A 19,733-nucleotide genomic window follows, 5' to 3' on the forward strand; every position below is an offset into this window, starting at 1 on the left:
TGTCTTGCCCGCCCTGAGGGTTGCTGTTGTTTCGACCAGCTCTCTGCAGCGGAAGCCCCAGGCAGTAACTTTCACCGGGACTGTAGAAGGCCCTGAGGGTTCTGCTCTCTGAGCCCGGCCGGGCTGCGGCTTCCGGGAGCCTTGGACTCTGCGCTCCTACCCCTGAGGTCCGAGGGATCTCGGGTTCTGGCTTTTAAGGGGAGCCGTACCTTTTGATCCGGGTCCAGGTCCAGGAGGAGGGTTCCCAGGGTCTGTGCTGTTGATCGTTTTGAATTTCGGCGCCTTAGGAGCTTATCGTTTGAGATTGGTCGGGAAGGGTTTTCAGGAGATCTGAGCTTTAGCTTTCTCTAAGCCGCCATCTTAACTGGAAGTCCCTCTTTCCAACTTTTTACAAAAATTAATTACTCCTTGTTTCTTATGGCACAGTAGTATTTTATCACAATCATATATCACATTTTGTTTAGCCATTTCCCAATTGATGGAATCCCCTTGATTTCCATTTCTTTGCCACCACAAAGAGCTGTGCTAAATATTTTGGAACTGCCAACCTTGTTTTATAAAATCTCAAATTGATCCTTGTCCAGTGAGATTTTGTCTTCAAGAAACCCCTTCACTGACCCTTGTCCCAGACTGAACAACTAACCATTGAGCACCTTAGATAGGACTAGGACCCTTGGTTACACTCCCTAAAGTATAATATAATCCCAAATTCTTTAGGTTAGCAGAAATTCCCATTAGCCTTGTTCTGTACGGTGTATGGTGACCAGTGAGCCAACTGTATCCCTTATCCTGATTAAAGACTGTCCTATTATAACTGCTTTGGTAGTTCTGTGTTTTTTAAGGTTGACAGAACATATAGTTTTCCCCCTTTTTCTTTGATCTCCTTGGGAAATAGACCCAACAATAGAACAGGATGCCTGGGTCTAAGAGCATACACAGTTTTATAGCTATCTAGGAGTAATTCTAAATAGCTCTCCAAAATGGTTAGATCAATTCACAATTCCACCAACAGCATATTAGTGTCTCTGCTTTTCCATATCCCCTCCAACATTCCTCATTTTGCCCCTTTTTTCATTTTAGTCAACCTGATTATCTCAGAATTGTGTTGGTTTGCAGTTCCCTAATTAGTGATGATTTAGAGCAGTTTTTTAATGTACCTATATATGGTCATGATTTCTTCATCTGAGAATGTCTGTTTGTATCTTTTGCCCATTTATCCATTGGGGTATGGCTCTTATTCCCGCACATTTGACAAAGTTTTCTATATATTTTAAATATGAAACCTTTATCTGAAAGACTGTATATGAAATTCCCCCCTCCAATTTTCTCCTTCCCTTCTAATCATGGCACGCATTTGTTTTATTTGTACAAAATCTTTTCAATTTATCTCAAAATTATCCATATTGCATCTCAAGATGCTCTCCATTGTTTGCTCTCTTGATTACCCACAAATTCTTCTCCTATTCATAAATATCTGAGAGATAATACCTTCTCTATTCTTCTAATTTGCTTATATTATCTCCTTTTATGTATACATCATATCCTTTCTTTTTAAACATTCAGTGTCTTTTTGATATCTACTTATTCTGCCTCCCAAACTATACAGAGGAGAGGGTACCTAGAGTTTTGCCCCAAGTGCTGAAATACAGAGTGCTGCCAGCACTTACACTCCTTAAGCAAGGCAGAAACAAATGAGCTCAGAACCTAGTTAGCAAGAATAATTAGTTAAAATAGGAAGCTACCATATGGTGCATGCTTCTTCCCCCTGGCTACCACACCCCAGCTGTAGTTTGCCTTTCCCCCACCTCCAGATATTTAATTGTCTTGCTTGTTCCTGAATGTTCTGCTCACAGGGGTCCTTGTAAATCATTCTCTGCCTTTCTCCCATTCTATACTGGACTCCACATATTTATTTATTTATTTATATTCTTTCCCTGCTCCTGACCCTCAGCTTGGAGCTCAATCTCACCTCCCTCTCACCCATCAGAAAAACAGACTCCCCTAACCATTGAGTACTCCCTTAGCATTTAGAATTGGTTCATATTTTTCTTCTTTTTTTTATTGAATTTATTTCCAGGTATCTCACCCTTCTCTTCCCTCCTCATACCATAGAAAAAAACCTTTTAGATATGAAAGTGAACGTGCAAAAGGTAAAAGTAAAAGCAGAAGAGACCACTGCTGCCCCCATCCACCTCTCACAGTTTGTGAGTGACCATAGATAACTGAAACCACTAAAAGTGGACATAAGGTGAGAATAAGTATTCATACCATAAAATATTATTAGGATAAAAAATATGAGTTTTCAATAAAGGTTGTTAGTCAGATTTAGATACTGTGTATCTGGCAGTGATGGAATACTATTGTGCTGTAAGTAGTGATGAACTGGGAAATTTCTATGTGAATTGGAAAGACCTCCAAGAACTGAAGCCAAGTGAAATGAGCAGAACCAAGAGAACATTATACACAGAAATTGAAAATTTGTGCAGCTATCCAAGGTAATGGACTTTACTACTAGTTGTAATACAATAATCCAGGACATTCCTGAAGGATTTATGAGAAAGAATGCTATCCACATTGAGAGAAAGAACTATGGGAGTAGAAAAACAAAATAAAAACATGACTTATCACTTGTTTATATGCACATATTATTTGGGATTTGGGCTTTAAAAGATTGATTTATGACAAAAATGAATAATGTGGAAATAGGTATCAAATGATAACATTTGTACAATCCAGTGGAATGGCTTGTCGGCTCTAGGAGGGGAGGAGGGAAGAGAGGAAGGAAATAAAAAGGAATCATGAAAACATGGAAAAACATTTTTTTAAAAAAAATAAAAAGATATTCTTAAGTGACTTTTAAGACCCTATAAGTTTTACAACAGCATGGATACACCATAGGTCTTTACTGATGTTTTTTCTTTTTTTTTTTATAGTAGTCAATGAACAATGAGGTGTATGGGATGTTCAGGGAGGGGTAGTATCTCTGGTATGGAGGGCTTGTCATGCCCTCCTAGGGCAGCTCTCCAACCTCAGACCCTCACCTGACACCCAGCTCTCACTTGTGGCTCCTAGTAGCTGCTAGCATGCGGCAGCGGCCACACCCCAGGCAATGGCTTTGACAGGCCAGCTAAACCTTGTGAGGGTAGCCATCAGGTCATTGACCCCTGGTGAACCAGGGCTTTGCTCACCCAGCATGTGAAAACTGCTTCAGCCAAACAGACAGAAGAAACCAACAAGAAGGTTCAACGGCTGAGAGGGCGATGCAGCAGAGCACTGTGGAGTGCTTAGGGCATGTTGGAGCACAAAAGACAACAAGGCCATCCAATGCAGCTGAGGAAGTCTCCAGGTGTAACGATTTTTCCTGCCATTGGACCCAGGCTTCCAACGCCGAGAGAGTGGGACTGTCTCTGTGCATTGACTTTTCCACTTAAATCTCCTTCACACACAAGTGTCTTTGTGCACACTCATCTATCATAGATGAAAACGCACAAAGACAATCTTCATCCTCGGTTACTGAGAGACTACTACTATTAGCCAATGAACTCCCTCTTCCTTCTCCAAATAATCTATCTTATAATAAATAAATGCAATGAAACAAAGGGAAAAAACATTTATCACATCTTAAAATGTACGCTTCATTTTACTTCTCTAGTTCTTCATTTCTCTATTGAGAGGCAAGAAGCATCATTTCCTATCTTTTAAGTCACAATTAGCAGTTATGGCATTCTGATCTGGGACTGGGGATTTGTTTTTGAATTAAGATGTTAGTTTAGTTTAGTTTGGGCTTTGGTGGCTACTTTAAGGAAACATATACCGATTCTCAACTTTTTTTCCTTTTCCCTTCTACACATTCCCCAACACACTGGATACACCAAAAATTGGCATTGGTCCTTGTGTGGCCTCCCAAAGAACTAAATCAGGTCTTACAGAACACCTAGACAAACTCCCATGATACTAGTCCGTGAGCCAATATTTCCAAAAGTTATAAATAGCTTTAATTATTAGACTATGTGACTCTACAAATGCCTAATATCCCTTTCTGGATAGTTCAGCCATTGACCAGATAAGGAACAAGAGAAGCCAAATGACCAAGACAGACATCAACTGTATTTTCTGTTTTTCATCAACAAAGATCCACTCTCAGAAGGACAGGGAGACAGAATTGTTTGCACATCTTCTTTCATCCCTGGCATGATCAATGGCATTCATCTGTAAGATGACCAGTCAAGGTTAGGGTTATGGATTTGATCTTTGTATAAAATACAAAAATGGCAATAGCAGAGTTTGAACCAGCAATACTAGGCTCTTAGAAACCTATTTTGACCAACTCATCTAGGTCATATGGAATCATCAGTGGCAAAGTCCAAAGGACAAATGCAAATTATATATATATATATATATATATGTATATGTATATATATATATATAATATGTGTATATAATAAAAATTAATCACTACCATGACCTGGAGATACAATGGAGATGATACGTTTATTTTCATTTTGAAGGATGAAGGGGTTCATCTCTTGGCCAGACGTGGATTCCTCTGATTTGTAAGGAAAAACAAGCTAGGTGACTATTTTAGATTTTCCCAAAGCATTTTTGCAACAAATGATCTAACTCTATAGGTGATTATTGTTGTTTCCATAGCAAAAATGAGGAGAAAAATAACTTTGGGTACAAAATGGAAAACCCTAGAGCCATTGTAAAGTAAACAACTCAATATCTCAAGAGGAAGTGTGATCATTAAGCTTGGTGCTGAGCACCAAGGTTCCAGTGTACTTAAATGCACATACTAATTTTTCTCCATAATATCAATAGTCAGGGAATGTACAACAGCTGCAGTCGACATATTTTACATATATTCCATAATGCTTTCTGAAATATTGATGAATTTGCATGTAATACATTATCTTTCAAAGAGGCACTAAATAATTAAAATGTTTCCAGAACATTTGACAAATATGGATCAACAATAGTTAAGATATTATATAAATGGGGTTCTTTTTCTTGAACAAAGATCTTGCTGATCTTGCTAAGTTTTTCTCACGAATTTGATTTTCCTCATCAAAATTATAGGGAAAATGCCAAGATCCAAAGAGCAATGGCTCTGTGCTCTCCCTCAGTTCTGTTTATAGCTATTTTATCACATTAAAATATTGACAACACTTGAGAGTTGATTCTCCATTACATTATTAGAAATTCTGTATTCTCAAGGAGAGAGGTTTTAAAGAAAATAGGAAATAGAGAAAGTGCCTGGAGGTGAATATGTCTTATTTAAATGAGAAACTTTATGTTTCATTTAATTACATTTGATCTTTTACTCTGGTCCTTGTCACACTCTCTTCACTAAATGGATAAAAAAAACTCCCTTTTTTATATCACCCATGAAATTATCCATTTTTTTTCTTTTTGGCTCCAAGCTCCAAAGTCTTGCTTTCTATAGCACATTCAAGCTTTCAAAACATTTTTTTCTCTCACCACAACCCTGGGAGGAAGTAATGCAACTATGATTATCCCCACTTTACAGATGACACAAGCATCCTAGGTTTCCCAAGGCTATGCAGCTGTTAATAGCAGAGCCAGAATTTGACCCCAACTTGCTTTCTCCAGGGCTAGCACATGACACCCTTTCATGCTGTCTCATTTTGAGGGTCAGATAAAAATTAAGGTGGAGAAAAAAGTTGTTGTTTAACAACAACTTTAAAATCTTTTGGCCATCAATTCTCTTTTCTGAATCATTTTCAAAGAAAGAAAAGACCATCTTTCTTGGAAATTTCAGACATGCACCTGCCCAAAGACAAGACAGAGGACCGCATCTTTGGGGCACCTTTCGTAATCTCTTCTGGCTCTAGTAGGGTAGAAAGAATCCTAGATTTGGAAATAGAGATGTGGGTTTTAGAATAAGCTCTTGACTTCGTTTTTGGAAATTTTTATGCCCCTGAGCCCATTTCCTTTTTTTCTTTTTCTTACTCTTCTTTAGGTATTTCTACCTAACAACCAATTAAAAAGTGAAAACGTAAGTACATAGTAGCTATAAGCCCACAGCTTCATCCAAAATTGAAACTCGATAATTTGTTGCTAAAATAATAAACAACAATGAAGTCCTTACTATGTGTCAGGCACTATGCTACATTCTTTGCAATTATTCTCTCATTTGATCCTTGCAATGACCCTGGCAGGTATATAAGTTACTGAGGTTAAATGGCCAAAGTCATGTGGCTAGTATGTGACTTTAGGTCCAGCATTCTATTCAGTTTACTTGCCACCTAGCTGCCTCTGATACATTATTCTCATTTAATCTTGTAATGAAGCTTGTTTTTCATGGAAATGGCTGTATTAACCAGTTATTTTGACATTATCTTAGCTAAAATTTATATACTGTTTTAAAGATGTCAGAGAACTTCTGATTATATTAGCTTAGAAAAAGAAAAGCCTCTTGCTTACCTCTTCTGTTCTATATTTTTTATTTATCTTCGATGTTTAGTCCACCTAATGCCAGCATCACCAGTGGTGTCACAAAAGGGGGTCTGGACCTGGGATTTCATTGGCAAGGGAAAGCTCCCCCCACTAATGCGGGACTGCTCCATTTACAGGACTCAAAGCCTTAGAGAAGCAGTTCTTGACCTTTTTTTATTATTGACCTCTTTGACAATTGGATGCAACCTATGAATTCCTCAGAATGTTTTTAAATAATTGAAGAAAGGATAAGTTTCAGCTAGATGTCAGTACAAATAAAGATGAATTTTTGTCCTAGACAATTCCCAGATCCCCTGAAGTCAAGAATCCATGTTTAGATAGGTATACAGATTACTGAAAAGGTAAAGGACTTACCTAGGGTCATATAAACAGTACCTTTTGAAGGGAAGACCTAAACTCAGGTCTTTCTGATTTTGAGGTCAGCTCTCTCTCTGTTCACTTACTGTACCACACTACTTCTATACAAAGAAAAGAAAGAAAGGAAAGAACTGTGCTGGAGAACATAGGAAAGATTACATTTTTAATCCTTTGGAGAACAAAACTAAGGAAGACAGGTAGAATGGAATGTTCTCATTCTCAAAATTTGTAATTATCCTTTTTATTTGTTTTAAAAAAAACTTCCTATTGACAATACTTGCAAACAAAAAAGCTAATTTAATTAGCATATATGTAAATACATGTATTAATTTTAGTTAGAGTCGGTTATTTTTATGATATAGGAAATGCCTGTTGAGGAAACTCCTTTTTCCAATGTAGATCAGGACCTACTTAGCAACTGATGGGAGCCTAGGGAGACTGAGATGTCAATGATTTTCTCTGGATCATAAAACCAATATAACAACAATGAGATTACTAGTGCTGCGGTTCCTGTTGCTGCTGCTACTAAACATAAATGAAAATAACTAGCATTTATATAGTGATTTGATATTTGCAAAGCATTTTACGTGCAGTAAATGACTTGTCCAGGATCACACAGCCAGTAAGGGTTGAACTCTAGTATTCTAGTGCTTCTAGGGCCTATTGGATTCTTGCCTTTATTCAATAGTTTTAGTCGTGTACAACAATTTGTGGTCTCCTTTAGAGGTTTGGTTTTGTTTTGTTTTTTTTTTGACAGAGATACTGAAGTAGTTTGCCATATACTTCTCCAACTCATTTTGCAGATGAGGAAACTGAAGTAAATAGGGTTAAGTAACTTGCCAAAGATCATACAGCTGATGGTGTCCAGGGCTGCATACTCCATGCCACCTAGCTGCTGGCTACTGATTGATCATTGATTGATCATCCACTATTCTACTTAGCTGCCATTATGACTCTAAGGTTAGCTTTCTGTCTGCTACACTGTGCTTTCCTTCAATCCAAGATCTAAAAAATTTTAATTGAAACAATATCACCTAATTATCATATATTGCAATATTCTTAGGGATGCCAAGTCATTAAATGTGTGAAAGCACTTCAGGTTATTGACTCCTAATCACCAAACATTTGGACCAGGAGGGGGAACAGGTACAGATAAAAGATGACCAAAATTAAGTCTCAGGATAAATCATAGATTTAGATCTGTTTAGCATCTCTAAGGTCCTTTAGAAGGACTCTTTTATTATACAGATGAGGAAACAGATTCAGAAATATTAAGTAACTCATTTAAAATCACTTCTATGAAGAAAAAGAGTCAGTATTCGAACCCAAGCACTCTGACTCCCAATCAACAACACCGTCCACTTCACTGAGGGCAAAATATAAGGTACTGAGCCAGATGTGAGAAACTCCAACCTTCTGGCTGATGGGATCCATCATCTGCTGCCATGCTCAAAGGTGCCATCTTTTTACATTACACAAAGCTGCTGTGTTACTGAAGCTTCTACATTTGCATGGCCAAGGGGGAAATGGAATAATACTAATATGCAAATGTAATTCTTTTGCTAGGTTTATAAAAGAGGGCATAATTAATTCAGCAAATAAATTATCCTTGCATGGAATTAATAAGAACAGAAGAGAAATCTTAAAGAATACAGACTTGAGACTAAAGCTCATTGAAGAATTTTTAAAAGGAGTTTTAAAATCTGTTTTCACTGAAAATATCAATCCCTTATTTCAGAGTATCATGTTGGTCTCCTATCAGTCACCCTCCTGACCCAGAAACTCCATTACTGTAATCAAGGGAATAGTGCAATGCCTAGGGTTAAGGTTTTATGCAGACACATTAAAAAAACAAACTAGCATTTCCAGTTCCATTTATAATTTTGAGTGTGGATTAATTTTTTTAATTCCTTAGTCATTTAAATTTTGCTGATAGAGTAGTCTTCCCAAATTGGCAACTTGTTCCTCTGATCCACCTCCTTGAATAATGATTGCCCTGTTCCATGCCATACAGTCTCATCACTCTGTACCTAAGCTATATGACTCTACTATCTCTCTGAATTTTCTGCCCTCTTCTGATTAGTCCCATTTTTCCAGACTAGCTCTCATTCAGTTTGACCATTTCCCAATTGCCCATTGCCCAGTTAGAGTGTCCATTCCTTTGGCCACTCAGATTCTTAAAACAAACTCCCCAATGACCTTGAACTTTGCAACAACATATACTTTGTATTTCATCTTAACTTGGCTCTCTCCAGAAGACTGTCATTTCCAGAGAGCCTTGGATATGCTTTCTCCTCTCTCCTCTGATCCACAGGCCTGAGACGAGAGTTGACACTGGCATGCTCCATGCCATTTCCAGAATATTCCTCTATTTTCATCCTTTAATAATTTGTACTCTTTTGAAATATATTCTCTCCTGCCCTCCTCCCATTCTTCTTTCCATTGAGCTCTAGGCCATTTTCCCAGTTTTCTCAATGAGGTTAGCTTATGGCTTATACTTTTACTATTTACCCCATCCCTAGAATCATTCTTCAGAATTTCAGTATTCACCATGGTGATCTCTTTATCATCCTGACAACAAAATTCCTTAGCTCCTTATAGTTTTTGTCTACTCCAGCTTCAGCCATCCATCAACCTACATATCATACCCTACATATCACATATTTCATAAAGTGCACCATGTCCAACACCCTAAGCTTCAAAATGACACTCTGACCATAACATGCTATTCAATATCATCTGCTTCCTCAGACATACTGAAATAGCTTTTGTGCCAAAGATATATTTAGCAATTTTTTAATCTGAGACAAACAGCATACAATATTCCCCAAATCAGCTTTCAAAGACAAATTTATTTGAGAAGCATTTAAGGGGGGGAAGTGGGTAGTTTATTTATAGAAAAAAGATAGGAAAAGCAGAGAAGGATGAGGAGAAAAGGAATGAGAAGAGATGAGAAGAAAAAGAAGTAAGTAAAGTGACTCTTGTCTATATATTCCTCTAAAAACAGTCACATTGATAAACACAATGCTGGGGGTAAGGAAAACATAGAAAGAAAGACAAATAATAATAGAAGGTAGAGGGGCAGTTAGTGATTCAGTGGATAGAGAGTCAGATCTGAAGATAGAAGATCCTGGATTCAAATCTAGCCTCAGATACTTCTCTGCTGTGTACTCTGGGCAAGTCACAATTCCCATTGCCTAGCCCTTACCTCTCTTCAGCCTTGGAATGGATACTTAGCATCAATTCTAAGACAGAAGGTAAGGGTTTAAGAAAACTAAAAGAGAGAAGAGGAGATGATTGAGAACAAGGTGGAGAATGAGGAAGAGAGGCACTAAAGAACACCTCAGAAAGAATATGAGTTTTGTTTTATTTACTGTTCCAAGAAGAATGATCTTTGTGCTGAGGAAGTAAAGAACAAAAAGGGGTAGGAAAGAAAACCCATGCTAAGTGAAATACTCAGGTAACATCTAAGGGACTTTTTCAGTTAAAGTAACCAAACTCAGATAGGGAATTTCAAAAACTGACAGATTGATGACAATGGTCAGTGATATTTAGAAGATCATGAAATCAAAGAGGGGTCATATGAGCCTGGGAAAACTCAAATACTGTTCCAATTTATTTTTTAAAAGATAAGGTGAATTCTCTAATTTATAGAACAGAAAGCAAAATTCTAAACTACATAATTGAGTGTTAGTAGGAGAAAGAGAAACAGTAATGACTAAAAGTCATTTTATCTTCATCAAAACTAGTCATACCAGTCTGACCGCCATTTTTTTCTTGACAAATATAATAGAGTAGGACAGCAAGGTGGCTCAGTGGATTGAGTGCCAGTTCTGGAGCCAGGAGGATCTAAGTTCAAATTTGACTTCAGACACTTACTAGCTTTATAATCCTGGGCAAGTCACTTAATTCTGTTTTTGTTTTTTTTTCAGATCCTCATCTGTAAAATGAGAAGGAAATGGCAAAGCACTCCAGGATCTCTGCCAAGAAAACCCCAAATAGAGGCCACAAAGAGTTGGGTATGACTGAAACAACTCAACAGCAAAAACAATAAAATTTAGACTTAATACAACTCCCTAATAATAGAACTATCCAAACATGAAATACACTTTATGAAGTAAAAAAGTTCTCCTTCACCGAAAGCCTTCAAGAAAATTCGGAGTGAGTATTTATTGATGATGTTGTAAAAAGTATTCTTGGTCAGGTACAGGCTGAAATAAATGTTCTCTGAAATCTTTCCCAATCATATATTCTGGGATTCTATAAAGCTGTTTTATTTTTAATCCAGGTTCAAATCCCAGCTCTTATGCTTACTAGGTACATGAACTTGGTTAAATCATTTCTCTGAAACTCAGTTTTCTCATTTATAACATGTGATGATTTGACAATATGTGCTCTAAGGTTTTTTCTAGTTCTAACATTCTATATCTCTTATTTGTCACAATTTATCTTTCTAGAATTATCAAAATGATACATCAGAATTAGAGGCAAATTATGCTGTGTCATCTCCCCTCAATACTCAGATGCTTCCTTGAATGAGGGAAGAAAATGTGGGTGGAAAGAGGGTCAAAACAGGAAAATCACCTTATTGGTTACACTCTAGAGAGAGCTATAACCTATGAAGAATTTCCTACTTTGTGCTATATTTCCAATCCTTTTTGCCTCATCCCAAAGGTTTCCTCAGGACACTCTTCCAGAATTCATTAATCATGCATTTTCTTATTATTTAGCTTTCAGCAAGTGACATCAGCAAATTAGAGCTGTTCCGAATATAAAAGAAGACATAGTACCATAGTACATATTTGCTAATTACTATCTACAGCTCCAGAAATGCATCTCCTGCTGCCTACGTATGGGACGCCATCATCTGGATGTCCCAAAGGCACCCAAACTCAACATGTACAAAGCCAAGCTCATTATCTTTCCCCCTAATCCTGCCTCTCCTTCAGAATTTCCTATTTCTGTCTTTTGTATCTCCTTTCATCCAGGCTCCCATGCTTGAAACTTTAGGACCATCTTTAGTTCTTTCCTCTCCATCATTTCTCATGAAATCTCCACAGTGTCAAGGATTCTATTTCTCCTATCACATACCACAATGCTCTACATAAAGTAGAGGCGGAGATCCTTAAAAAATTGTTTGCTAAGGCGGAGAAGCTAGGTGGACCCTTGGATTGAGAGCCAGCCCCAGCGATGACTGGCCTCAAAGATTTCCTAGTTGTGTGACCCTGGTCAAGTCATTTAAGCCCCATTGCTTAACCCTTACCATTCATTTGTCTTGGAGTCAATACACAGAACTGATTCTAAGATGGAAAGTAGGGTGTTTTTTTAAAAATAGTTTACTAAATTAATATCCAATCAGACAACAATTCTACATTTAATCATTCCTCCACCCTTTTTATCCACATTCTAATATGCAGAAACAGGCCTTACTTCATTTTCCACAGGAACTAATACAATTGTCTACTAGCAGATATTCCTACTTTCACTCCTCTTCAACAATTGCTGTCAGAATAATCCTTCCAATGTCTTTCAAAAACAAAGAAAACTAGATATAGTCATGGCCCTGGGGGTGGGGGTGGGGGTTAACCATTCAACAACTGAGTCTTTGAAAGGCCACAACACACTTTTCAGTGCAATCTGCATTATTAACATCTTTTCTATCATTTTCTTAAATGTAGATAGTCGACAAATCAATAAATCAAGCGCCAACTTATAGCATTTGCAAATTTCCAAGGTATAAATGCTCACACTTTGGCTGGTAAGTATGGCACTGGATAGGGCACAGAGTCTGAAGTCCAGAAGACTCATCTTCATGAATTTAAATCTTGCCTCAAACACTTGCCTCTATTTCCTAATTGGTAAAATGAGCTGGAGAAAGAAATGGCAAATCACTCCTGTCACTCTGCCAAGAAAGTCCCAAAGGGGGGTCATGAGGAGTCAGACACAACTGAAAATGACTGAACAACAATAAATGCTCACACTGAAGTATTAATAATTAGCTTTCTTGAGGCTCCATCCAGCACACTCTTTTGCCACTACTTCACTTAAAAACTTTCAGTGGCTTCCTAATGCTCAAGCTCTTATTTAACATTTAAAGTCCTCAACATGGTCTGACTTTATCCTTCTTGGAAAACAAATAACTACCCCCAACAAATTTTATTGAGACTCCTTTTATACATTACTGTCATTTTCCAGCAATTCCCTGTTCTCTCTGCCCTTTCTACCAACATAATGCCTCCTGCATTTGTTTAAAGTAATTGAAACAAATCAACACATTGGCCCCATAGGAAGGGTATCAAAAATCTATATCCAACCACATTTCTTCCAAGAGGCAGAACTACTAGTCTAACTTTTCCATTGTATCTCATTTTTCTCCTCTTTCTAGACTCGGTGTTCTGTTCAAACTGAAATACCCTTTTCCTAGAACAGAGGTTCTCTCCTTCACTATTATTTCTGTGGGACCTGATAGCTAAACTATCTTTGTTTTATTCCTACCTATTCTTTACTGTATAACATGAATCCTTTTATGCTCTACTTATATCCTATGAAGTATACTGTTTTACTCTTCTCTAATATGCTTAATATGTAATATTGTGTATTATAGCTATCTCTGTTAGCCTTTTATTTCTTTACTAGACGATTAAGTCCACATAGGCTGGGCTTATATATTAACTGGCCCCCCCAAAAAAAAAGAAAGAAAAGAATCAGAGATATATGGTGATACTCTCCATTTTCCATTAGCAGTTCTGCTCAGTTTTGATTTTGGAACATCATGCCTCTCCTGGGACATCCTCTGGGATAATACAAGCATCACCATGTATATTGACTCCATTTTTTATATTCTATATCTTATCAATTCTGTCTGTTGCCTCTCCCTTCTTGTTTGGAGGGCCAAAGGGCAATAGAATAATCCCAAAGCTTTGTTTTGATGGAGGGTTCAGAACTTTCCAAATAACTAGCCATTTTCCAACAATGACTCTACTTCATTTTTACCCCATAAAACTTCCTGCCCTCCCCCTATTTTTCACTTTCTTTTTGTGTGTTGTCTTCTCATTAAATTGTAACCTCTTTGAGGCAGGGACTGTCTTTATTTGTATTTCCAGTGGTTTACTCAGTGCTTGGCACGTGGTAATTGATTAATTAATGTTTATTGAATTAAATTATGAGTAAGAATACCAATATAATAAAATCCAGGAAAGAAGCCTTATAGAAAATAATCAATTTTTGTCATCTCCTAGTTCAATATTAACTCTGAAAAAGAGAGGGCAGTCAAGAATATTTTTACCTAATGAAAATTAAATCAAATACGTTATATGTAATGACAAATTCAAAATGGATTTTGACCTGAATATTAGAAAAAAATGCTATACAAATTAGAAGAGAAGCAGATCATATAGCTTTCACAAATATGATGAGGGGTCAATTCTGAATTAAACACAGAACAAGGAAAATTAAAAAAGAGAAAGAAATAATTTTTATTACATTGATTTGAAAACTTTTTTAATCAACAAAATAATGTATCTAAAGCAAGAAAGGAAAAATTTGATTGTGAAAAAAATTTTCTGCCCAATATATCCAATAAGATAACAATATCCAAGATATGTAGACAGCTACTAGAAATATGTAAGCCACTGCTCAGTAGATAAGAGGTCAGAGGATATTGAGAAACAATTCTCAAAAGAATTATAAACTGTTAACAATCATATGGGAAAATCCTATAACTCACTACTAATAAGCTAGACTTCATGGCTCATGACTTTAATCCCTAATATTGGGTGAAAAAGTTAAGGAAGGCAAGAAAGGTGGTAGATAATTTGAGTTAGTTCTGAACTGCAGGTGACCTATATAGCTTATTAGGTATCTAAATTAATTCTGATACTAGTAGCCCTTTAAAGTTGAGGGCCACCAAGATACCTAAGAAGGAATGGCATAACCCATTTTGGAGAAATGGAGATGATAATTTCAGTGCTGATTGAGATTCTGCTTTTATAGTCCCTCCCCTATACTATACTAGTTCTCTTCTCAGCAGCCTGATCATTCATTTCTTATTTCCTTTTTGATATCTACTCTTGAATGGCAATCTACAGTTTTAGATGTTTTTGTTGGATCATAAGATTGAGAGAGCAAGGAAAAAAATGTTTTTATTTGGAAATTTTTATTTAATTAATTAATTTAGAATATTTTTCCATGGTTACAATATTCATGTTCTTTCTCTCCCCTCCCCTTACTCCCTCCTGTAGCCAATGCACAATTCCACTGGATTTTACATGTGTTACCAACCAAGACCTATTTCTATATTATTAATATTTGCACTAGGGTGATCATTTAGAGTCTACATCCCCAATCCTATCCCCATCGACCCATGTGACCAAGCAGTTGTTTTTCTTCTGTGTTTCTACTCCCAAAGTTCTTCCTCTGAATGTGGATAGTATTCTTTCTCCTAAATCCTTCAGAATTGTCCTGGATCATTGCATTGCTGCTAGTAGAGAAGTCCATTACATTCGATTGTACCACAGTGTATCAATCTCCATGTATAAGGCTCTCCTGGTTCTGCTCCTTTTGCTCTCACTCTGCATCAATTCCTGATGGTCATTCCAGTTCACATGGAATTCCTCCAGTTCATTATTCCTAGCACAATAGTATTCCATCACCAACATATGCCACAACTTGTTCAGCCATTCCCCAATTGAAGGGCATCCCCTTGTTTTCCAATTTTTTGCCATCACAAAGAGCGCAGCTATGAATATTCTTATACAAGTCTTTTTCCTTATTATCTCTTTGGGGTACAAGCCCAGCAGTGCTATGGCTGGATCAAAGGGCAGGCAGTCTTTTATCGCCCTTTGTGCATAGTTCCAAATTGCCCTCCAGAATGGTTGGATCAATTCACAACTCCACCAGCAATGTATTAGTGTCCCAACTTTGCCACATCCCCTCCAGCATTCATTACTTTCCATAGCTGTCATGTTAGCCAATCTGCTAGGTGTGAGGTGATACCTCAGAGTTGTTTTGATTTGCATCTCTCTGATTGGAAGAGATTTAGAACACTTTTTCATGTGCATATTAATAGTTTTGATTTCTTTATCTGAAAATTATCTATTCATCTCTGAGCAAGGGAACATTTAAAGTAAACAAATTGAATCATTTTAATTTATATGTAGTGGGAAGTTTATCAGAGTTCACTAAGCAATGGAATCCTTCCAAATCTTCTTGATGAAATTATGGGATGGAAGAGGCAGGTATCAGAGACAATGAGATACAAGGGTATAATCCTTTTAGACTTAGAAAACCAATTGTACTTTATGAGCAGCAAGAGAATCCTCTTTGTTAAGAGTAGAGCTATCCTGGAATGCATTTCAGTCCTTTAAAACAAGGTTCTCCATCTTAGAAAGTGGAAAGTGTTAAAGATCTAATTAGCAGGCTAGTCTGTTCTGAAAGACAGGTGTACACCATTGTGAAAAGACAGAAGATAGCCTCCATGGGCTTTAGCCAAACAAAAGGGAGGCTGGAATGGTAGGATAGCTATAGTTAAGTATCGAGTGAGATTAGGAGTTGTGCCCTAGATAAGCTCATTTAGTATGGTATCCCTAGGGCTCTCTCCCATTCTACATTTGCAGGTTGGGTTCCCTAGGAACTACTACTCTAGGTTCAAAGTTCTCTCTGGGTTTATACTACTCAAGAGCCTCCCACTTACATGTTTACCTTTAAATATTCAACCATGGGATGTAATTAACTTTTTTTTAAAGGGCATTTACTATCTACATGGTAAGAAACAAAATATTTCCCCCATAAGTCTGAGATCTATTCTCCCACAAATATATACTGCATCTGTAGAGAAAGTGGGAGCACAGAGAAATCACAAGTGAACTGGCACCCATATAGGAATCATGTGTTTCTAAGGAAAGTGCAGAGACAGGCAATTCATGTTTCCAATGCTGTATGGCTACAGAGATGCAGAAGTCTTTGAACTGTTACCATTTCCTTTGACCTTGTGGTTTCTGCCATAACTTAGCTTAATGCTCCATCACTTGGAACAGTGGCTGACATATTTGAGGTCCATAATAAATGCTTATTGACCGACTGCTAGGACAATGCTCCATGCTTGACTGTGGTTATGCTTTCTACCAGAGTAAATGGCCTTGATGGCTAGCCACGTTTACTGTAATCTCCGGTCAATATAGAGGTAGAGAAAAGACATCTTGGCAGGCCCACTGTTCTTGCCAATTCTCAGACATATCCTTGTCCTTACCTAATAAGCCACCCAAAGTCTGAAAGGGAAACACTTTTACAAACTGCATATTTATTCTGAAAAGGATTGTTCCATTTCATGACCATCCCTTATATCCTGTAATTTTATCTAATGGATTAAAAGGACTCAATTAATTTGTCACCTCTGGTCAACCCAGGGGTATGCTGGTAAGTGTTTAACAAAATTTACCCTTTCAAAATACCTTGAAAAACTTTTAAGTGTAATTTGCATCATTAACATTTTCTCCATCACTATCTTAAGTCTAGACAATCAACAAAACAGTAAATCAAGCCCTAATTTGTAGTAATTTGATTATTCTGAGTTGCAAATGTTCAAATTAAACATTTAAAAATTGTTTTCAGCACACAATCATATTCTTTTTCCTTTTATCATTCCCTCTAAAGATCAGCAAACTTACAGCCAAGTCCCCAATCTAGTACTCTTTCTCCTACTCCAAAGAGATTCTCTCATCTGGATTGATAGAGCATTTAGATCATGTGAAGGTGAATCCCATTATGATTCTTGTGAAAACTGAAAAAAACGGTAAGCTTAATCAGTCTGCCCAAAGGCACATGGCAAATGAAGCTGAATAAGATGGTTCCCAAGACTCCTCCCAAACTGGAGATTCCATGAGAATTTCAGAAATTTCAGTGAATTTAGTCTGATTATTGAAATAACCACATGCCATAATTGTGACTTTCCTCCTTGATTCCATTTTCTCTTCTCCTGGCAGATAATTAACACTTTCGGAAATGTATTTCCCATTTCTAAGCTCCATTCTCCTAACTTGTAAAAGGAAGGAATTGAACAAGATGAATTCTAAGCTCCGGTTCTAGACCCTGTGATTTTGATTATCCCAAGGCCAGCCATGAATATGCTTTATCCATGATACGCAGGTAGGTAATCCAGTTTAATAAGTTGTAATCAGTGAAGTTGTTAGCCAAAACAGAGCTCCAAATAGCAGCACATTCTGCAAATAGCAGCTTGCAGCTGCAAACCAAAGCAGATTTAGACCTCCGTTGTGTGACAAGAATGGCTCCCCATCTCCCCACCAAAGTCGTCGCCATTAGCCCTGAACGAAGGACAATAGTGTCAATAGCATTCACATTGTCTTTTAAAAACCATTTCATTTGAAGAAATAAATCCCTTTGCTGATATGCTTCAAAATGAAGATGTCTTTGTGCTCTGTTTTTGCTCTTTTTTCTCATTTATTCACACACATCACATCATATCCCATCCCAGGTGGGTGTGCTTATTATAGCAAAAGCTGAGCTAGCTTTTAAATCAAATTCTCCTTTTTCTTTGACAGCCTTCAGAAGTTCCATCAGCTAGACCATACAGGTCAGAAATGAGTATTCTGCAACCAGACTAATCATACAGTTACACATCTCACAGTCTTGAAGCATATAAATACTCAAGATGCTCTCTTTTGTCTTCATTTGCTACCACATGACCCGTATTCTCATGGTAAACTCGATTAGTCAAGCAAGACTCTCTGCAGTGAAATGGGGATTCAATAACTCAGTGTCTTCCTAAAAAAATGAACATGTCACATGCAGTTGTGTCAAAAATAACACAATCATGCTCAGCATTGTTCTTGGGCAGAACTGGAGGGAAGCAGGGCAGTTCTATTCTTATGATGATTTCTCTCCTAATAAAACCCAAGGCAATATGTTTGGAGAGAACGTGCTGCTTCTCCCCATATAAATCTTCTTGGCTGTGCTGTATTCAGAAGGGTTTGATTTGGGGGTAATTTTTTTTTTTTGCTTGTTTGCTTATTTTCACAGCTTGAAAATCTGAGGTGAAAACTTAGGGTGGGATGAATGCCTGAAAAGTGACTATCAGGTGACGTTGCCATGGAAATTTTTTAAATTAGATGGTGTTTCACTAAGATGTTCTTTTCAGGAAGGAATCCATACTCTTTTTTTTTTTTTAATTCTTCATTTTACAAATAGGTATGACCGTGACATCATTATTTGGGTCTGGTTCTGGCTCTCTCAGTGGCTGTGTATTTCTGTGTCATGTTTGCAAACCTCACTGAGGACTAAAAAGAATTTGAGAGGGCAAATGTTTAAAATAAACCATTTTTGCAACCAACTGGGAGACATCATTTTCACGAGCAGACCAATTTTTCTATAGGAAATGGAACAATTGATTGAACCATGTTGTCATTACAAAAATCTAATGTTTCTCACATTCTTTTTCTTTGTCAACTTCACCCACTCAGTTAACAGTTGGTAATAAATGAAGGTGTGTATATGTATAACATGGAGTCAGTAAACACACTGAGTTCTATTTCCCATACCAACATTTACTTTTCTGTTCAGGAATTTTATCATCTTAGCTCTCCTGTCCTGTGTTGCAGAGTTAATGTCTCATAGCTCATCAGTTTGGAACTAGAAGGTGGCTTAGAAGACAGAGTCCAGTCCCCCTCATATTACAAATTAGGAAACTTAGACTCAAAGAGATTAATTGATTTGCTAATAGTCACATAAGTTTCAGAGGAAGCTTTCAAACCTCTGTCACTCCTGACCTTAATTCCAGCACATTTTTCACCACTTGGTATCATACAATTAAAGAGTTAGAGCTGAAATAAGTACAAGTATGGACACCAAGTAATCCATACCATTTATTTTACAGAGAAGGAAAC

At 37.2% G+C, this 19,733-nt stretch overlaps 1 long non-coding RNA gene across 1 annotated transcript; it reads left to right on the forward strand.

Moving 5' to 3' along the window:
- Positions 1–10,441: 10,441 nt before the first annotated feature.
- On the forward strand, positions 10,442–19,180 carry LOC103105139 (uncharacterized). Its single transcript, XR_471129.2, has 3 exons — positions 10,442–10,998; positions 17,817–17,979; positions 18,393–19,180. It is a non-coding gene; the product is annotated as an uncharacterized LOC103105139 (long non-coding RNA).
- Positions 19,181–19,733: the final 553 nt, after the last annotated feature.

The sequence above is a fragment of the Monodelphis domestica genome, chromosome 8, assembly GCF_027887165.1.
Source record: "Monodelphis domestica isolate mMonDom1 chromosome 8, mMonDom1.pri, whole genome shotgun sequence".
NCBI lineage: Eukaryota > Metazoa > Chordata > Mammalia > Didelphimorphia > Didelphidae > Monodelphis > Monodelphis domestica.